Genomic DNA, 19,543 nt, shown 5'->3' on the forward strand with positions numbered 1-19,543 from the left:
CGAATCAGAGCTGTAGCTGCCAGCCTATGCCAGAGCCACAGCAACGCAGGATCCGAGCCGCGTCTGCGACCTACACCACAGCTCACGGCAACGCCGGAACCTTGACCCACAGAGCAAGGGCAGGGATCGAACCCGCAACCTCATGGTTCCTAGTCGGATTTGTTAACCACTGCACCACGACGGGAACTCCAGAATGAGTTCATTTTAAGGATGGTCTGGGTTGGGGGGGGGCTCCCATTGTGGCTCAGCAGAAATGAATCTGACTAGTATCCACGAGGATGCGTGTTCGATCCCTGGCCTCGCTCAGTGGGTTAAGGATCTGATGTTGCTGTGGCTGTGGTGTATGCCGGCAGCTGTACCTCTGATTCGACTCCTAGCCTGGGAACTTCCATATGCCACAAGTGTGGCCCTGAAAAGCAAAAAAAAAAAAAAAAAAAAAAAAAAAAAAAAGGATGATGATAGGGGAGGGAGAGGGATGGGCTGGGACTTTGGGGTTAATAGATGCAAATTATTACATTTAGAATGGATAAGCAATGAGGTTCTACTGTGCAGCACAGGAAACTAAATCCAATCTCCTGGAACAGACCATGATGGAAGATAATGTAAGAAAAGGAATGTGTGTGTGTGTGAATGATGGGGTCACTTTACTGTACAGAAGAAATTGACACTGCATTGTAAATCAACTCTAATAAACAATGTTTGGTTTTTTTTAAAAGGACAGACAGAAGGTTTAGAATAGAGGCACTTCTAGATGTCAGTGCTTTGTGGTACATTCATGAGAATGAAGCCCTAAGGAACCAGAAGAGGGAGATGGGGTATGAGTTTGCTACACCTTCTATAACAAATTACCACAAAAATAAAAATCATTCCTACAGTTCTAGAGGCTGGAAGTCCAAAATCCAGTCTATTGGAAGGGTAATGCTCTCTCTGAAGGCACTGGTAGGGAGAATCACTTTTTTTTTTTTTTTTTTTTGCTTTTAGGGCTACACTTGTAGCATATGGAGTTCCCAGGCAAGGGGTCAAATCAGAGCTGCAGCTGCTGGCCTATGCCACAGCCACAGCAATGTCAGATCCAAGCTGCATCTTCGACCTACACCACAGCTCACGGCAACACCGGATCCTTAACCCACTGAGTGAGGCCAGGGATCGAACCCACATCCTCATGGATGCTAGTCAGACTCACTTCCACCGAACCATGATGGGAACTCTTAGAATCACTTTTTGCCTCTTGTAGCTTCTGATGGTTGCTGGCAATCCTTGGTGTTGCTTGGCTTGTAGCTGTATCAGCAACTTTTTTTTATTTTTTCGTCATGCCTGTGGCATATAAAAATTCCCAGGTTACAGACGTGATAAATTCATTTGAGTAATTAAAAAAAATAAAAATAAATTTTAAAAAATTAAAGAAAAATAAACAAATAAAAAATAATAATCAAAATTCCTAGGCCAGGGATCAAATCCAAGCCACAGCCGGGACCTACCCCACAACAGTAGCAACACCGGATCCTTAACCCACTGTGTCTGGCCAGGGATGGAAACAGTCCCTCCACAGAGACAAGCTGGATCCTTAACCCTCTATGCCACGGTAGGAACTCTTGCAACTTCTGCCTCCATCTTTGTGTGGTCCTCTCCCCTTACGTGTCTGTGTCCAAATTTCCCTCCTCTTATAAGAATACCAGCCATTGGACCAGGGCCCAACTTCATTCCCTAGGACTTCATTTTAACTTGATTACATACGCAAAGACTCTATTTCCAAATAAGGTCAAAGTCACAAGTTTTGGAGGTTAGGACTTCAACACATCTTTTAGCAGGATGCAATTCAACCCAAAACAGAGGTATGAGGGGGCAGAGGAATGCTACTACTCCAGATATTCCATGCTCATCTTTTTTGCTGTTGTTGTTTTTTGATTTTTTGCTTTTTAGGGCCTCACCCATGGCATGTGGAAGTTCCCAGGCTAGGGGTCAAATCGGAGTAGTAGCCACCAGTCTACACCACAGCCACAGCAACCCGGGATACCAGCCACGTCTGCAACCCAAGCCACAGCTCACTGCAACGCCGGATCCTTAACCCACTGAGTGAGGCCAGGGATCAATCACACATCCTCCATGAATACTAGTCAGATTTGTTAGCGCTGAACCATAATAGGAACTCCCTCCATGCTCATCTTATTCCTGCTGTTTCAAACCCACATTCTCAAGGCTTATTCCTGCTGTTTCATCCAATAATCAATCAGAAGGGTGGTGGGAAGTGCTACGCATTCCTGGATTTCCCTTTCCAAGCCTTTTCTCCCAGCTACCTGGGCCCAGATTTCAGAGGCGATTCATGAAGTCAGACCTTGTGTTTGTTGTCTCCTGTGGGCAGAAGTTGCTCTTCATTCTCCATTCTTCCCTTACTCCTTGAGTAACAGAACCCCTAAGTTTTAGCTGGGCACATGGCCTCCTTAAAGACACATCACTGCCTCACCTGCAGCTCATTGTGGCTACACAACTAAGTTTTAGCAGAATGAAGTGTGCACTTTTGGGTCTTAAAGGGAAAGAGTGTGTCGCCATGTCCACTTCTCCCCTTCCAGCTGCCTAGAATGCAGGTGTCATGATAAGAACTGAAGCAGCCATGCTGGGTCATGAGATGGCAAGCATGTATTGATGGTAGAAGAACCAGACAGGTGGAGCCTGTGTGTCCCAAAGTGTGAAGTCACCGTTTCGTTCCTGCACTGTTTATGTTTAAGACTCTTACATGAAAAAGAAAGAAATTTTTAGCTTGCTTAAGCTAGTTGTTTTAGTCTTTTTTTTTTTTTTTCTTTTTAGGGCTGCACCCACAGGATATGGAAGTTCCCAGGTTAGGGGTCTAATTGGAACTGCAGCTGCCGATTTATGTCACAGCCACAGCTCTGGCAATGTCAGATCCGAGCTGCATCTGCAACATTTGCCATAGCTTGTGGCAACACTGGATCCTTAACCCACTGAGCAAGGCCAGGAATCAAACCCGAATCCTCATGGGTAGTAGTTGGGTCTTAACCTGCTGAGCTACAATGGGAACTCCAGTCTTTTTTTTTTTTTTGCTTTTTGCCATTTCTAGGGCCACTCCCGCGGCATATGGAGGTTCCCAGGCTAGGGGTCTAAGTGGAGGTGCAGCCACTGGCCTATACCAGAGCCACAGCAATGCCAGATCCGAGCTGCATCTGTGATCTACACCACAGCTCACAGCAACGCCAGATCCTTAACCCATTGAGCAAGGCCGGGGATCGAACCCACAACCTCACGGTTCCTAGTCGGATCCGTTAACCAGTGCACCACGACGGGAATGGCTTTTTTTTTTTTTTTTTAACAGCAGCTGAATCAAACATTCATCAGTGAAAGGCGGCAGCAAGAGGGTGTCAGTGAATGGGAATCTGCGTACTTTCTGTTATGAAGGTGTCTTGGCTTAAAAAGCTGCCTTGCTTTGGTATCTCTAGGGCAACTCTGACCTCTGGGAACTGGCATCTCTGCAGAGTCTGTGTTTGTATCACATCTGTGGTCACCAAGTCCATTCTCTTGACATTGATTCACACGGGGACAATGATCAGTGAATGCACTGGTTTCCCAAGATGGGCCCAACAAATGACCACAAATTTGGTGGCTTAAAACAATGGATATTTCTTCTGAAACTGTCCTGAAGTCCAAAATCAAAGTGTCTATTGGCTGGTTCCTTCTGGAGGCTCTGAAGGAGAACGGGTTCCTGCCCCTTTCCTAGCCTCTGGTGGCTCTAGCATTCTGGCTTTCCTTGACTTATAGACACATCACTCTGATCTCTACCTCTGTCTTCAATTTCCCATGTGTGTCTTCTCCTTTTCTGTCTCTTCTAAAGTCTTGTCTTTGTAAGAGGCAGATTGCATTTCAATTGGGGGCCCATTCTAATCGAGCATGCTCTTGTATCTCAAGATCCTTTGGAGTTTTCATTGTGACTCAGCAGGTTAAGAACCCGATTAGTATCCATGAAGATGTGGGTTTGATCCCTGGCCTCGCTCAGTGGGTTAAGGACTTGGCGTTGCCGTGAGCTTCGATGTAGATCACAGATGCAGCTTGGATCCGGCGTTGCTGTGGCTGTGGCGAAGGCTGGCAGCTGTAGCTCCAATTCAGTCCCTAGCCTGGGAACTTCTGCTGCCCTAAAAAGGAAAAAAAAGAGATCTTTGCTTTATCTGCAAAGACCCTTTCCCAAATAAGGTCACATCCTGAGGTTCTGGTGGATGTATCTTTTGGGGACCACTGCACAACCCACCTCAGTGAGAGATACTTGTGAACCCGTTAACTAAGCATTCTGGTCTCATGAGATTACCATCCACTCCAGTCCCTCCTCAGGGAGGGGTTATTCTCTCCAGAAGCTCTTGGAGATTTTTTTGTTTTGTTTTCTTTTTCCTTTTTTGGCTATACCCTCAGCATGCGGAAGTTCCCTGGCCAGGGATCGAACCCAAGCCACAGCACTGACAATGCAGGCAGGATCCTTAACCTGCTGAGGCACAAGACAATTCTTGTTGGCTCTTGGACTCTGGGGTAGGCAGAATTCTGAGATGACCTCCAAGGACACATGTCCTTGGACAACCCCCTCTCCTTGAATTCGGGAAGGGCCTGCAATTTGCTTCCAACAAATAGAAAATGGCAATGATATTACTCCTGTGATTATGTTATATTCTATGGCTGAGAGGAAGGGATTTTGGAGTGGAATTAAGGTCCCCAATCAATTAAGTTAATAGAAAGGGAGGTTAGGAGTTCTCATTGTGGCTCAGCAGGTTAAGAACCTGACTAGTGTTCGATCCCTGGCCTTGCTCAGTGGGTTAAGGATCTGGCATTGCTGTGAACTGTGGTGTAGGTTGCCGATCCAGCTCGGATCCTGAGTTGCTGTGGCTGTGGCTGGCAGCTGCAACTCCGATTTTACCTTTAGACTGGGAACTTCCAAAAGCTGCAGGTGTGGCCCTAAAAAAGAAAAAAAGAAAAAAGAAAGGGAGGCTATCTGGGTAGTCCTGACCTAAGCAGGTGAGCCTTTTCAAAGAAGGTCAGAGACAGCCCCACTAGTCTTGAGGCAGCAGTCACCATGATTTCTACAGCCACACAGAAATGGAAACTGAGTCATTCTGGAAGAGGACTCTGGGGTTCAGGTGAGACTGCGGCCCTGGCCAACATTGTCATCACAGCCTGGTGGACCCCAAGCAGAAGACCCAGACTCCTGACCTGAGGAAACTGAGAGAATAAATGTGTGTTGTTCTGAGCAGCTCTGTGGTAATTTGTGACACAATAGAAACTTACCTCACAATTCTGCCTCAGGCTGCTCTAACAGTCCCTCTCTGGTCCTGTTTTTGTTGTTGTTGTTGTTGTTTTTGTTTTGTTTTTTGGCCGCTTTGCGGCATAGGGAGTTCCTGGGCCAGGGATCAGATCAGAGCCACAGTCTCAACCTAAGCCACAGCCGGATCCTTAACCCACTGTACCTGGTAGGGGATCAAACCCACGTCCCAGTGCTCCCAAGATGGTGCTGATCCCATGACACCACAACAGGAACTCCTCTGGTCCTATTCTTAAAGATTTTCTATCAGAAACCAAAAGTACAATGGAACCACAAGCTCAGGAAGGTGTCAGGATCTGCCATGGTCTACTAATCTCCAAAGGACTCTGGGAAACTCTTGCCTGCCTGGTCCAGGAACAGGGTCTCAGCCTCTATCCTTCACTCCTGAGGGAATAACCAGTTAGTCTATGATTCCTTGCCCCCCACCTCCTCCACCTTTTAAGAAAAGCAGGAGCTATAGCTGTTAAGGAACTGTGCTAGTATCCATGAGGACTCGGGTTCGATACTTGGCCTTGTTCAGTGGGTTAAGGATCTGGTGTTGCCATGAGCTGTGGTGTAGGTCACAGACACGGCTTGGATCCCACGTTGTTGTGGCGTAGACAGGCAGCTACAACTCCAATTTGACCCCTAGCCTGGGAACCTCCATGTGCCTCAGGTGCAGCCCTAAAAGGACAAAAAAAAGAAAAGTAGGAGCTAAAGATTTAGAACCCATCAAGCTACAGTTTTCTTTTTGAGCTGCTACTAGGAGCCACACTTTACAACACAAAGGTACAGCAAATACATTTCCCAAAGTCTCTTCTGCAAGAAACACAATGAAGCATCATGGCTTCTGCTGTTGGTTTTCCCAGAGGGGACAGGGGATGGGTCATGTCCTCCCAGAGAAGAGAGCACTGGGAATGCTAGCATTTCTCATCAGCTCAGTGCCACCCAAGGCATCTCTGTTTGTTTCCTCTTCCAGACATTGGACCACGTAAGAGGGCTCTTCCTGTGGGGGCTCCCCTTGGGCCCAAGTCTGAATTTAACTGACGTTGGGACACTTCCCAAGAGCCACAGACATCTGCTTTGCCAATGGAGAAATTCTTACCATTCTGGGGGAAGGAGAAACATAGGGGCTGAGAGCAGACATTTCCTTCCAGCACCATCGAGATGCAGAGGGAAAGAGTTCCCGTTGTGGCTCAGCAGTAACGAAACTTACTGGTATCCATGAGGATTTGGGTTCGATCCCTGGCCTCGTTCAGTGGGTTAAGGATCCAGTGTTGCCATAGGCTGGCAGCTGCAGCTCTGATTGGACCCCTAGCCTGGGAACTTCCACATGCTATACATGTGGTCCTGAAAACCAAAAAAAAAAAAAATTAAAAAAGACTCAGAGGGAAGAACTAATCTTAGGAGCAAACAAGTTCTTGCCCTCTAACCCACCCCCATGCCCACCCCCTTGGTATGGCTGCTGGCTAGCTGGTTTGACTGGTGTTCTGGTATTGCAATTCTGACCTTGTTGGATGAACTTTTTTTTTTGTATATTTTTTTAGGGCCGTGCCTGCGGCATATGGAGGTTCCCAGGCTAGGGGCTGAATCAGAGCTGTAGCCACTGGCCTACACCACAGCCACAGCAATACCAGATCCAAGCCGTGTCTGCAACCTACACCACAGCTCATGACAACGCTGGATCCTTAACCCACTGAGCAAGGCCAGGGATTGAACCCAAATCCTCATGGATACCAGTCAGTTTCATTTCAACTGAGCTACAACGGGAACTCCTTTTTTTGTCTTTTTAGTGCTGCATCAGCGGCATATGGAAGTTCCCAGGCTAGGGGTCAAATCGGAGGTACAGTTGCCGTCGTACCCCACAGCCACAGCAATGCCAGATCTGAGCTGCATCCACAACTTATGCCGCAGCTTGAGGCAATGCCAGATGCTTAACTTGCTGGGTGAGGCCCGGGATTGAACAGGCATCCTCATGGATACTAGTTGGGTTCTTAACCTGCTGAGCCACAACAGGAACTCCCAATTTTTTTAAAAAAAACTTTGACTTTTCTTTCCTTTAACATGTCTTGCAAGTTGTAATGAAAAAGACCTGTTTCATGGAGTTCCCGTCGTGGCTTGGTGGTTAATGAATCCGACTAGGAACCATGAGGTTGCAGGTTCGGTCCCTGGCCTTGCTCAGTGGGTTAAGGATCCTGCATTGCTGTGGCTCTGGCGTAGGCCGGTGTCTACAGCTCTGATTGGACCCCTAGCCTGGGAACCTCCATATGCCACGAGTGCAGCCCTAGAAAAGGCAAAAAAAAAAAAAGGAAAAAGACCTGTTCCTCAAAAAAAAAGAAAGAAAGAAAAATGTAGAAAAGGTGGGCAAAGTAAGTGAACATTATTACTGATACATAAGAGATTGTTTAAATTAAGCAGTTATTTCTCACAACCTCCAGTCTTCATCTGGTGCCTGGGATTTTTATGGAGGACATCTGGCAAGCTTACCCGCTCGCCACAGCCATATCTCAGGGCTTCATCACTTCTTAACTGAATTAACAAAAATAGTCTTCACTTGGCCTTCTTGCCTACTTCTGGCTCCCCTCCAGTTCATTTTCCACAAGCCCCCAAAGGGATTTTTCTGAAATATAAATCTGACAGTGTCATTCTCTTTCCTAAAATTATTCAGTGGTTTTCTGAAATGTTGGTGGTAGGGTGCAGACCCTTTTACATAAGGCCTGGCATTAAATGGGTATGGTAAGTTCCTGCCTTCACAGCCTGATTTCTCAACATTCCCCTCCCCTATACAATCTTATTCCAACCACTCTTTTTTTCCCTGGGGTAAGATTTTTTTTTTTACCCTTTTTTTTTCCTACTGTACAGCATGGTGACCCAGTTACACATATATGTACACATTCTTTTTTCTCACATTACATGTTCCATCATAAGTGACTAGACAGAGTTCCCAAAGTTACACAGCAGGATCTCATTGCTCCAACCACTCATTGTTTTTGTTTTTGTTTTTTGCTTTTTGTCTTTTCTAGTGCTGCACCTGCAGCATATGGAGGTTCCCAGGCTAGGGGTCTAATCAGAGCTGCAGGCGCTGGCCTACACCACAGCCACAGCAACACCAGATCCAAGCCGAGTCTGCTCCCTACACCACAGCTGACGGCAATGCTGGATCCATAACCCACTGAGTGAGGCCAGAGGTCAAACCTGCAACCTCATGATTCCTAGTTGGATTCGTTAACCATTGAGCCATGATGGAAACTCCTCCACCCATTCTTTAATTCACTAAAGAACAACCACCCTGGAGATCCCGTTGTGGCTCAGTGGTTAACTAATCCATCTGGGAACCATGAGGTTGAGGGTTCGATCCCTGGCCTTGCTCAGTGGGTTAAGGATCCAGCGTTGCCGTGAGCTGTGGTGTAGGTTGCAGATGAAGCTCAGATTCCGTGTTGCTGTGGCTCTGGCGTTGGCTGGCGGCTACAGCTCCAATTAGACCCCTAGCCTGGGAACCTCCATATGCTGAGGGAGCGGCTCTAGAAAAAAAAGGCAAAAAGACCAAAAGAAAAAGAAACAAAGAACACCCACCCTGGCCTTTCTGGGGGGCTTGCCTGCAGCATGTGGAAAGTCCCAGGCCAGGGATCCAACCCGAGCCATAGCAGTAGTCAGAGACACAGCAGTGACAATACCAGATCCTTAACCTGATGAACCACTATTTTTTCAGTGGGGGTCTTTTTAGGGCTGCACACGAGGTGTATGGAGGTTCCCAAGCTAGGGGTTGAATCAGACCTGTAGGTGCCTGCCTATGCCACAGCTACAACAACTCAGGATCCAAGCCGAATCTGAGACCTACAACACAGCTCACAGCAATGCCAGATCCTTAACCCACTGAGCAAGGCCAGGGATCGAATCAGCATCCTCATGGACACTAGTTGGGTCCATTAACAGCTGAGCCACGACGGGAACTCCTGAGCCACCATTTTAAAAGACTGTACTCTCTGTGACCCATCAAACACAAACTACCCTCTGCTCATCCCCGGCATCCGTCCCTCCTAGCAGTACATTTTTATCCAGTGAACAGGCTCTAAATATGTTACAAAGTAAAACTGACAGGGTTGGCCTATAGCTTGGATGTATGGTAGAAGAGAAAAAGAGAGAAGCTGGGGCTGGGACCAAGAGTTTTGGCCTGAGAACCTCAGCAGAATGGACTTGCCACACTTACTAAGTTGGGGGCAGTGGGGAATGATGGGAGGATATGAATTAGTTTCTGGGCAAATTAAATTTGAAAAGTCTATTAATGATTTTTTTTTGGCTGCCCCAAGGCATATCGAGCTCCCAGGCCAGGGATCAGATCTGAGCCACAGTCACGACCTAAGCCACAGTTGCAGCAACACCAGATCCTTAGCCCACTGTGCCAGGTGGGGGATCGAACATGCGTCTCAGTGCTCCTAGGAGGCCACTGATCCCATTGTGCCACAGCAGGAAGTCCTGAAAAGTCTATTAATGATTTATTTGGACTATAAAGTAGGTATTTGGATTTCCAATCAGAAGTTCCGAAAGAAGCTGAACTTGGATATAATGTGGTCAGGCCACCAAAGATGGCTGCTCTCTTGCTCTCTGTACCTCCCCTGATCCACCAGTCCCTGCCTCACCTACACCCTAATTACCTGACTGAACTCCCCTCTTAATCACAGAACCTAATCAGTAAATGCTTATGTACTTGCTGCAATTGTTCTAATCTTTAGATCAGAACCATCTCCACTAGGATAGGTTATCAAAGGGTCAGTGAGGGGAGTGCTTGGCTGCTGGTTTCCCTGGTAACAAATGAGCCAACTGGATGTCAATCTCCCTTTCCACCCCTCAACTGGTCACCTCCCTATAGCCTGGGAGCAAAGACTACTGCTTTGTCCTGCCCACTATTGACCGCACACAGTGGGTAGTCACTCCAGGATCTTGCCTCAGACATGAAAACTCCCCCATCCATTATACTACTGATGTCTCTGTCACTGACTCTGGGTTCTTTCTTGAGGTCTTGAGGTGGGGCAAGTGCAGGGCTTGCAGGCCTGTGGGGTGCAGTCCAACAAGTTTGACAGAAGAGTGTTTACGCTCATGGAGGTGGATGAACTCATCTGCAGGGTGACCACAGATAGAGAAGAATTCAGAGGGTGTCAAATCGACACGTTGCACACCCCAAACTGACGCAATGTACACATATCAATTACATCTCCATAAAGCTGGAAAAAAATAAACTCCAGGCAAGAAAAACAAACAAACAGAATTCAGAGGACTTAGCACGGGAGCAGTCTAACATTTAGAGGTCAGAAGTAGAAGGAACCAGGGGTTTCTGTTGTGGCTCAGAGGTTTAAGAATGCAACTAGTATCCATGAAGCATGAGGGTTCAATCCCTGGCCTTGTTCAGCGGGTTAAGGTTCCGGCATTGTTGTGAGCTGTGTTGTAGACTGCAGATGTGGCTCAGATCCTGAGTTGCTGTGCTGCGTAGGTCGGCAGCTGTAGCTCCGATTCAACCTCTCCCAGCCAGGAACTTCCATATGCCATGGGTGCAGCCCTAAAAAGAAAAAGAAAAAAAAAAAAAAACTGAAAGAAATAGAAGGAAACTCAGGAATTCCCGTCGTGGCTCCGTGGAAACACATTTGACTAGCATCCATGAGGATGCAGTTTCCATCTTGGTCTCTAGAAGTGGGTTGAAGATCCGGTGTTGCCGTGAGCTGTGATGAAGGTCACAGACACGGCTTGGATCTGGCGTTGCTGTGGCTGTGGTGTAGGACAGACTGGGAACCTCCATGTGCTGCGGGTGTGGCCCTGAGAAAAAAATAGTGTCCTGGATGCAACGGGAAGAAAGTGTTTTAAGGAGGAAGTAGTCAGTTGTGTCCCATGCTGTTGAAGCATCAAATAAAGGGAGGAGTGAGAATATGCCATTAGATTTGACAGCAGGAAGAGTCTGTCATTCTTGACCTTGATAAGAGCAGATTTTTTTTTTTTTTTTTTTTTTTTGTCTTTTCTAGGGCTGCACCCACAGCATATGGAGATTCCTAGGCTAGGGGTCTAATTGGAGCTGTAGCCGCCGGCCTGTGTCACAGCCACAGCAACGCGGGATCCAAGCTTCGTCTGCAACCTACACCACAGCTCACGGCAACACCGGATCGTTAACCTACTGAGCAAGGCCAGGGATCGAACCCTCAACTTCATGGTTCCTAGTCAGATTCGTTAACCACAAGCCATGATGGGAACTCTGAAAAGAGCATATTTGATGGTGTGGAGGTAAGGAATTGCTGATCAGAGTGGGTTCAGCAAAACTTGGTAAGTGAAGTGGAGACAGAGTATAAACGCTCCTTCAGGAGTTCCCTGGTGGCTCAGGAGGTTAAGGACCTGGTGTTGTCACTGCTGTGGCGAGCATTCCATCCCTGGCCTGGGAATTTTCACATGCTACAGTTGTGAGCCAAAACAAACAAACATTCTTTTAATAGCTATTCCTCTCTCTGAAGATCAGAGATTGTGGTTGATGATCCTACTGTCATCTTGGTTAATCTGGGCATACTGTTTCCCAGAATCCTTGTTAGAGTCTAGGTTAGCATTGGCTAAAAGAGGAACCTGGTCAAGGTCTAAGAGATGGAAGTGAAGCGACATCTTTTAATACCTGAAGGACCTCAGAGTGAGATCCTAAGGCAGAGGTGCTGGGAGGGATCCGGCTGGTCTTCAAATGCTTCTACATTCCATGTCCAGCTCTGCTTACAGACGGATGCACCACTGAGCGCTGGAGCACCTAAGTCTGCCACAGGACACTTGGCTACAGCCCCACACGTGGTAGTGTTGGAAATTAAGATAACTCTGGCTCCAGTTATCAGTGTCGGAAAGTGAGACACGTGGACAAAGAGAAATCTCGACAAGGCTCTTCAGCAGAAGGGCGCCAGTACTCCAAAAAGCGCATGCTCCGAACAAAGGACCCTCTCCCCTATTTATCCCTAACGCAGGTGATTTACCTGTCCCCTTCCCATTGGTCAGGTCAGGGCGCACATTCTTCCTGGTTGGCTAGTTGAAACAAATTGTTGCTGGGAGAAGAGGTAAAGAGGAGGGGGGTCCCAGGGGGCATTTCAGCGGAAACCAGAGCAAAATGGAGTAACCAAGATTTCCTTTGATAGAAAAGACATTATGTTACTTTCCACAGTAGCTACACAGAAGCCACATCTTCTCATAGACCTTGACACCCATTCCCCCTCCTCAGTCCCATTCCTGCTGCAGGATGTCTGGCTTCTCGAATTTCCCTGCAAGCTCTAAGATGGTCACCCACAGGTGGTTCAGACAGCCTGATTCATGATTTTTCTCTGACCCTCCAGCTCCCTCCTTTGGACTTTCATGCCCCCAGCTCCCTCTCTGGTGCTGTGAGGTCTGGTTCCTGTAACACCCACATCACTCACAGCAATTATGTTTCCTTGGGTGAACCCTCACTGGCACACGGGTAATAGCTGGAGAGGTGATGTGAGGTCACAGGAGTGTTTGTTTTTCAGATGTGCATTTTGCTGCCTGTTTGTATGCTCCAGAGAACGTTCTAATAGAGAGGGGGAACTGACAAAGGAGAGGGGAAGGAAAACTGCAGAGGCAGGGAAGCTGAGACCCAAGGCAGAAAGGGAAGGCCTGGACTGAGAGGGGTTCAGGACAAGTGGGTTCAAGCAGGGTGCTAAGAGAGGAGACAGAGTGGGTGGGTACTCTGTGCAAGGAGATTGGTGGCTATGATCGGAGCATGTGAGAATCTTTTCACTCTGTGTAGCCACAGGTGGGACAGGGGTTGGAGTCCAGAGAGGAAACTTTCCTGCTTCCTCCTGCTGCAATAGGGACCATAGATGTTTAATAGGTTTGGAAGCACAAGGCCAACAAACATAAAAATAGCCATTAGGGAGTTCCTGTCGTGGCACAGCGGAAATGAATCCGACTAGGAACCATGAGGTTGCGGGTTCAATCCCTGGCCTCGATCAGTGGGTTAAGGATCCAGCGTTGCCGTAAACTGTGGTGTAGGTCACAGACGCAGCTCTGATCTGGCGTTGCTGTGGCTGTTGCATAGGCCGGCAGCTGTAGCTCCGATTAGACCCCTAGCCTGGGAACCTCCATATGCAGCAGGTGCTGCCCTGAAAAGCAAAAAAATAAAAAGTAAAAATAAATAAATAAATAAATAAATAATAGCCATTAAAAGGAGTTCCTTGGTGGCTCAGTGGGTTAAGTATCCGGCATTGTCACTGCTATGGCTCTGATTACAGTTGTGGCAAGTGTTCGACCCCTGGCCTGGGAACTTCTGCATGTCGTGGGCACAGCCAAAAATAAAAGGGTGGTTTTTAAGAATTTTTCATGGATGATGCAATGAACACCGGCTGCCTGAGCCCCTTCCTCCCCTCTCCCATTTCTGAGAACACATGGAATCTCTTTTAGTGAGCCCTTTGGTCCATTCTTAACTGTGCAGTTTGGGAGATTGACACCCTCCTGACGCCACAGCTCTAGGTTGGTTGACACGAGTGTCCTATCCTCAGCCATGATGAGGTCAGGGATGGGTCTGTGACTCATTGCAGCCAACAGAAAGGAGGCTGCCACCAGCCAGCTCCACTTTGCAGAGGCAGTCAGCTGCCTGCTTCTCATGATCCCTCCAGAGATGTTCTGTGCCCATACCTGCAAATGTATCTTTTACTTCTCCTGAAATGTTCCTCACTTTGCTCTCTATTTGTACCTCCCTTCTTCTTACTTAATGATGTATCTTGGGGCTTTTCCACATTTGTACACATTGGGCTGCCTTTAACACCTGCATGGAATTCCATTTTAAAGATTTCCTATTATCAGTGTAAACATTCCTTCAGTAATTGGCATTTAGCTTATTTGCAAATATAGCTGCAGTACAAATTCCTTGAATGCATATCCTTTTGCACATTTGCTACATCCACTTTTGCTCCCAAGCACAGAGTCAGCCAGAGAATAAAGAGGAAACATCCAGAGGAGCAGAGCCAAGGGAACCACAGAAGATGAAGCTGGAACCCTGATGACGCATTACGCTCAGGTTTGAACTATGAGCAAAGTCAGATATACCTGGTCTGCCAGTCCTGAGAGCCAATAAATGCCTTCTCTTTCTCCAGCTAGCTTGGTTTGGGTTTTTTTTTATTATTATTATTATTACTTGTGGCATAAAAAGTTCTCATTGGTATAGATGATAAAATTCTCACAACTGAAATGTGAAGTGAAAAAAGCCTGATGAAAAATGACATGGCAATTTTGATATCAATGATTTTTTTGCCTGGACCTGAGGCATATGAAAGTTCCTGGGCCAGGGATTGAATCCGAGGTGCAGCTGCGACCTATGCCTCAGCTGTGGCAATGTCAGATCCTTACCCAACATAAACATCCTTACATAAACATCTTGAACAAGAAACTAGATGAGGGTACACCAAAATGTTCACTGTGGTTGTAGAGTGACTCTAGGATATCCATGTTCTTTGTTATAGTGTTTTATTGTTGTTGTTGTTGTTTTTGTCTTTTTGCCTTTTCTAGGGCCGCACCTGTGGCATGTGGAGGTTCCCAGGCTAGGGGTCTGATCGGAGCTACAGCTGCCGGCCTACGCCACGGCCACAGCAATGCCAGATCCTAGCTGTGTCTGCGACCTACACCACAGCTCACAGTGACACCGGATCCTTAACCCACTGAGCAAGGCCAGGGATTGAACCCGCAACCTCATGGTTCCTAGTTGGATTCGTTAACCACTGAGCCATGATGGGAATTCCTGTTATAATTTTTCGAAGTTTTAAAGTTTTCTACAATAGGGAGTTCCCGTCGTGGCGCAGTGGTTAACGAATCCGACTAAGAACCATGAGGTTGCGGGTTCGATCCCTGCCCTTGCTCAGTGGGTTAACGATCCGGCGTTGCTGTGAGCTGTGGTGTAGGTTGCAGACGCGGCTCAGATCCCGCATTGCTGTGGCTCTGGCGTAGGCTGGTGGCTACAGCTCCGATTGGACCCCTAGCCTGGGAACCTCCATATGCCACGGAAGCGGCCCAAGAGATAGCAAAAAGACAAAAAAAATTAAAAAAAAATAAAAAAATAAAGTTTTCTACAATAAAGGAGAGAACTTTCACAATCAAGGCAGGTTCCCTGGAAGCACAGGCTGAGACAGGGATTTGGGGAACGTGATTTGCCCAGGAAGCGTCCTTGTAAAAGGAACCTATGAGGAAGTGAGGGAAGTAGGATTGTGAAAGGAAGGAGCATGCAGGGTAGGGTTCTCAGGTCAAGTCCAGCCTTGGCCTGATAAGGGGTGGGTTCTGAAGTGCAAACTGAGCCACACAGATTTCCCCAAGAAGGCTGGCTTTTTGGGCAAGATCAGACAGTCATTGACTGTCCCTCCTTCGGGGGGAGAGGGGAGAAGGGGGGAGGATGGATGGGTGTTAACCTGTCAGGTGGATTCCTGGTGCCAAGGACAATCTGGAATGCAGATCTGGAAGATAAGCCTTATCCACCTACAAGCCTGGTAAATGTATCTGGCTGAGACCCCAACAGCATCTACAAAAATCACAAAGTCATTAAAAAAAAAAAAAAAAAAGCAGGAAGCTGCCCTTCTCAGGAGTCATGATAAGCAGCCAGATGGTGTCTGCCAGTGGGGTCGTTCAGGTAGTCAAGCCACATCCTCCATTAACAAGGTTCCCAGACAGAAGAGACGACCCCAAACCCAGTGTATCAGAAGTTTTGCGATCAGCAGCACTACCTTCTTACTCTTCAATTTTACAGCATGCTAAGAGAAGTAAATCGCCAGACTGGCTGATGCTTCAGGGTCACCAGACACTGGAGAGATAATAAAAACATTACCTCATAAATAAAGAAGGAAACTTGTGTCTCAGGGAGAAATTGAATTTATCCAACATTGAAGTCCAGGATAATTACTACCAATGTGGCTGCTGTTTGTCATCAGACAAAAGTATAGTCTTTACAGTAGAGGACTTCCAGAATGGCAAATGAAAAATTGTACATTAAATGACTTTAATAAATATTTTGTAAGGAGTTCCCGTCGTGGCGCAGTGGTTAACGAATCCGACTAGGAACCATGAGGTTGCGGGTTCGGTCCCTGCCCTTGCTCAGTGGGTTAACGATCCGGCGTTGCCGTGAGCTGTGGTGTAGGTTGCAGACGCGGCTCGGATCCCGCATTGGTGTGGCTCTGGCGTAGGCTGGTGGCTACAGCTCCGATTCGACCTGGGAACCTCCATATGCCGTGGGAGCGGCCCAAGAAATAGCAACAACAACAACAACAAGACAAAAAATAAATAAATAAATAAATAAATAAATAAATATTTTGTAAAAAAAAATGGAGTATAGAAAATTTAGATGGACACTTATATCTCCTAATTTATGTATCTGGGCCAGCTTCTCCACAAGCTTGCCTAATTGTTTACATATTTCATATTATTAAAGTATACACTTTTAAATGTTAGCCTATGAATTTACTCTTGATTATCAAGCATTACAGTGCCGAACTAATAAAACACACAATGTCTATTGAACTACCATGGGTTTCCTATAATTTCACTTTTCTTTCAGTTTCTGTTTAAACATGGAAAGAATATACCAGGCAGAATTGTAGCTTTCTGGGATGTAATCTTCCTGAAATCAAATGAGGAGCAGTGAAATAATGACTCCATGATTTGTTCTTAACTCTCTTAATATCTTTGCATTCACAGAGTTACTGAAGTATAACTGGCTTATGCTGCTCTAAATGATAAAAATATAGCCAAGGTAAAACAGGTGATTTTGTGGTATTAAGACTAAGGAGTTAATACAAAAAATTATTTGTAACCTGTATTCAGAAAAAAATGTCAATAGTTAAAATGGAAAATAAGAGATCAAAATGAATATAATGTTTGACAAGAAATGGCTTTTATCTCTAGGGGTGTTAAGAAAGTTCACATCATTGCGCAGCAGAAATGAATCTGACTAGGAACCATGAGGTTGTGGGTTCAATCCCTGGTCTCACTCAATGGGTTAAGGATCCGCCACCTCACATCTGTCAGAATGGCCATCATTAATAAGTCCACAAATAACAAATGCTGAAGGGGGTGTGGAGAAGAGGGAACCCTCATGCACTGTTGGTGGGAATGTCAGCTGGTACAGCAGCTATGGAGAACAGTACGGAGGTACCTTAGAAATCTATACGTAGAACCCAAATGTCCATTGGCAGATGATTGGATTAGGAAGAAGTGGTATATATACACAATGGAATACCACTCAGCCATGAAAAAGAACGACATAATGCCATTTGCAGCAACATGGATGGAACTAGAGACTCATACTGAGTGAAGAAAGAAAGAGAGAAACAAAAAACCGTATGATATCACTTACAACTGGAATCTAATATACAGCACAAATGAACCTTTCACAGAAAAGAAAATCATGGACTTGGAGAATAGATTTGTGGCTGCCTGGGGGGAGAGGGAGGGAGTGAGAGGGATCAGGAGCTTGGGGTCAACGGATGCAAACTATTGCTCTTGGAATGGATTTACAATGAGATCCTGCTGTGTAGCATTGAGAACTATGTCTAGATACTTATATTGCAAGACGACAATAGGAGGAAAAATTACGTATACATATATGTGTAACTTGGTCCCCATGCTGTACAGTGGGAAAAAATAAAAAAGGATCCAGCATTGCCATGAGCTGTAGTGTAGGTCACAGATGCGGCTCAGATCTGGCATTGCTGTGGCTGTGGTGTAGGCTGGCAGCTGTAGCTCCGATTCAACTCCTAGCTTGGGAACCTCCATATGTCGTGGGTAGAGCCCTAAAAAGACAAAAGACAAAAAAAGAAAAAAGAAAAAAGAAAAGAATAAGAAAAGAAAATCTTGTTCTTTGATTTATTTTACTGTTTTGATTGCAATCATGTTTACAAATTCTGATAATCATAAAACTTTCTCAAACTTATTGTCTGAAAGCCTCATAAAATTAACCTATTTACCTTTTTATGCAATTTATGCAATTTTAATAGGTCTTTCTGTACCAGGGGTGTGTATTATTATGAAAGTAAAGCCTCACAAAGTGCAATAAATTCTCTTCCATACCTTAAAAAAAAAAAAAAAAAAAAAAAAAAAGGCAAGCAAAATGCAAGACTGATCATCCAGAGGCCAGCTCTTTCTGCCCTTGATCTTGGCCTTCCGAACTCGCTGCTCAGCTACCGCTGAAACAGTTAACAAGTGTAGAAGTCGGTTCTAGATAACTGAAGGAAACAGGACTGGCTTACAAGTTGAAAATCACAGTTTCTGAATATAGGACTATTTTTTTTTTCTTTCTTTCTCTTCTGTTTTGATCACTTAGTGGCATATGGAGTTCCAGGGCCAGGGATCAGATCCAAGCTGCAGCTACAAACTGTGATCTATGAGGCAGCTGCGGCAACACCAGATCCTTTAACCCACTGCACCAGGCTGAGGATCGAAGAGATCCTGGTGCAACAGAGATGCTGCCAATCCCATTGCACCACATTGGGAATTCCTGAACATAGGACTCTCTATGAAAATAATTACGGAAGAAAACAATGTTTTCTATTCCTTTAAAATTCTGGAGGAGTTCCCGTTGTGGCTCAGTGGTAATGAACCCGATTAGTATCCATGAGGACTTTGGTTCGATCCCTGGCCCTGCTCAGTGGGTTAAGGATCTGGTGTTGCTGTGAGCTGTGGTGTAGGCTAGCAGCTGCAGATCTGACTTGACCCCTGGCCTGGGAACTTCCCTATGTGGTGATTGCGGCCCTAAGAAAAAAGACCAAAAAAAAAAAATAAATAAATAAATAAAAGAATCTGGAGCCCTGAGCAAAATGAAAGTAGAATTTTTTTTTTTTTTTTTTTTTTTTTGTCTTTTTGCCATTTCTTGGGCCACTCCCGCGGCATATGGAGGTTCCCAGGCTAGGGGTCGAATCGGAGTTGTAGCTGCCAGCCTACGTCAGAGCCACAGCAACGCAAGATCTGAGCCACGTCTGCGACTTACACCATAGCTCACAGCAACGCTGGATCCTTAACCCACTGAGCAAGGGCAGGGATCGAACCCGTAATCTCATGGTTCCTAGTCGGATTCGTTAACCACTGTGCCACAACGGGAACTCCTAGAATCTTTTTAAATGTATCCCTCAGCTCACTACTTCTGGGTCTACTGAGGTTTTCACATCCGCAGGAGAAACCCCTCCAAGTTCGCTGGCAGCCTGCCTTATTCTGTCTTCTGGCTTGTGATTTGGGTTCAGGTGATTAGAGCAGGTAGTGAGTTGG

At 46.2% G+C, this 19,543-nt stretch overlaps 1 long non-coding RNA gene and 1 pseudogene across 1 annotated transcript in view; both read left to right on the forward strand.

The window, feature by feature from the left end:
* LOC146395873 (uncharacterized) overlaps nucleotides 1–19,543 on the forward strand; it is a 979,457-nt gene that overhangs the window by 140,211 nt on the left and 819,703 nt on the right. The gene's annotated exons all lie outside the window — the stretch shown is intronic.
* Nucleotides 15,879–16,174, forward strand: LOC110256912 (alpha-ketoglutarate dehydrogenase component 4 pseudogene; annotated as a pseudogene).

The sequence above is a fragment of the Sus scrofa genome, chromosome 15 (genome assembly GCF_054392235.1).
Source record: "Sus scrofa isolate SSC_HxYL_T2T_F1_AM1 chromosome 15, Sscrofa_HxYL_maternal_Yorkshire_Landrace_v2.0, whole genome shotgun sequence".
Taxonomy (NCBI): domain Eukaryota; kingdom Metazoa; phylum Chordata; class Mammalia; order Artiodactyla; family Suidae; genus Sus; species Sus scrofa.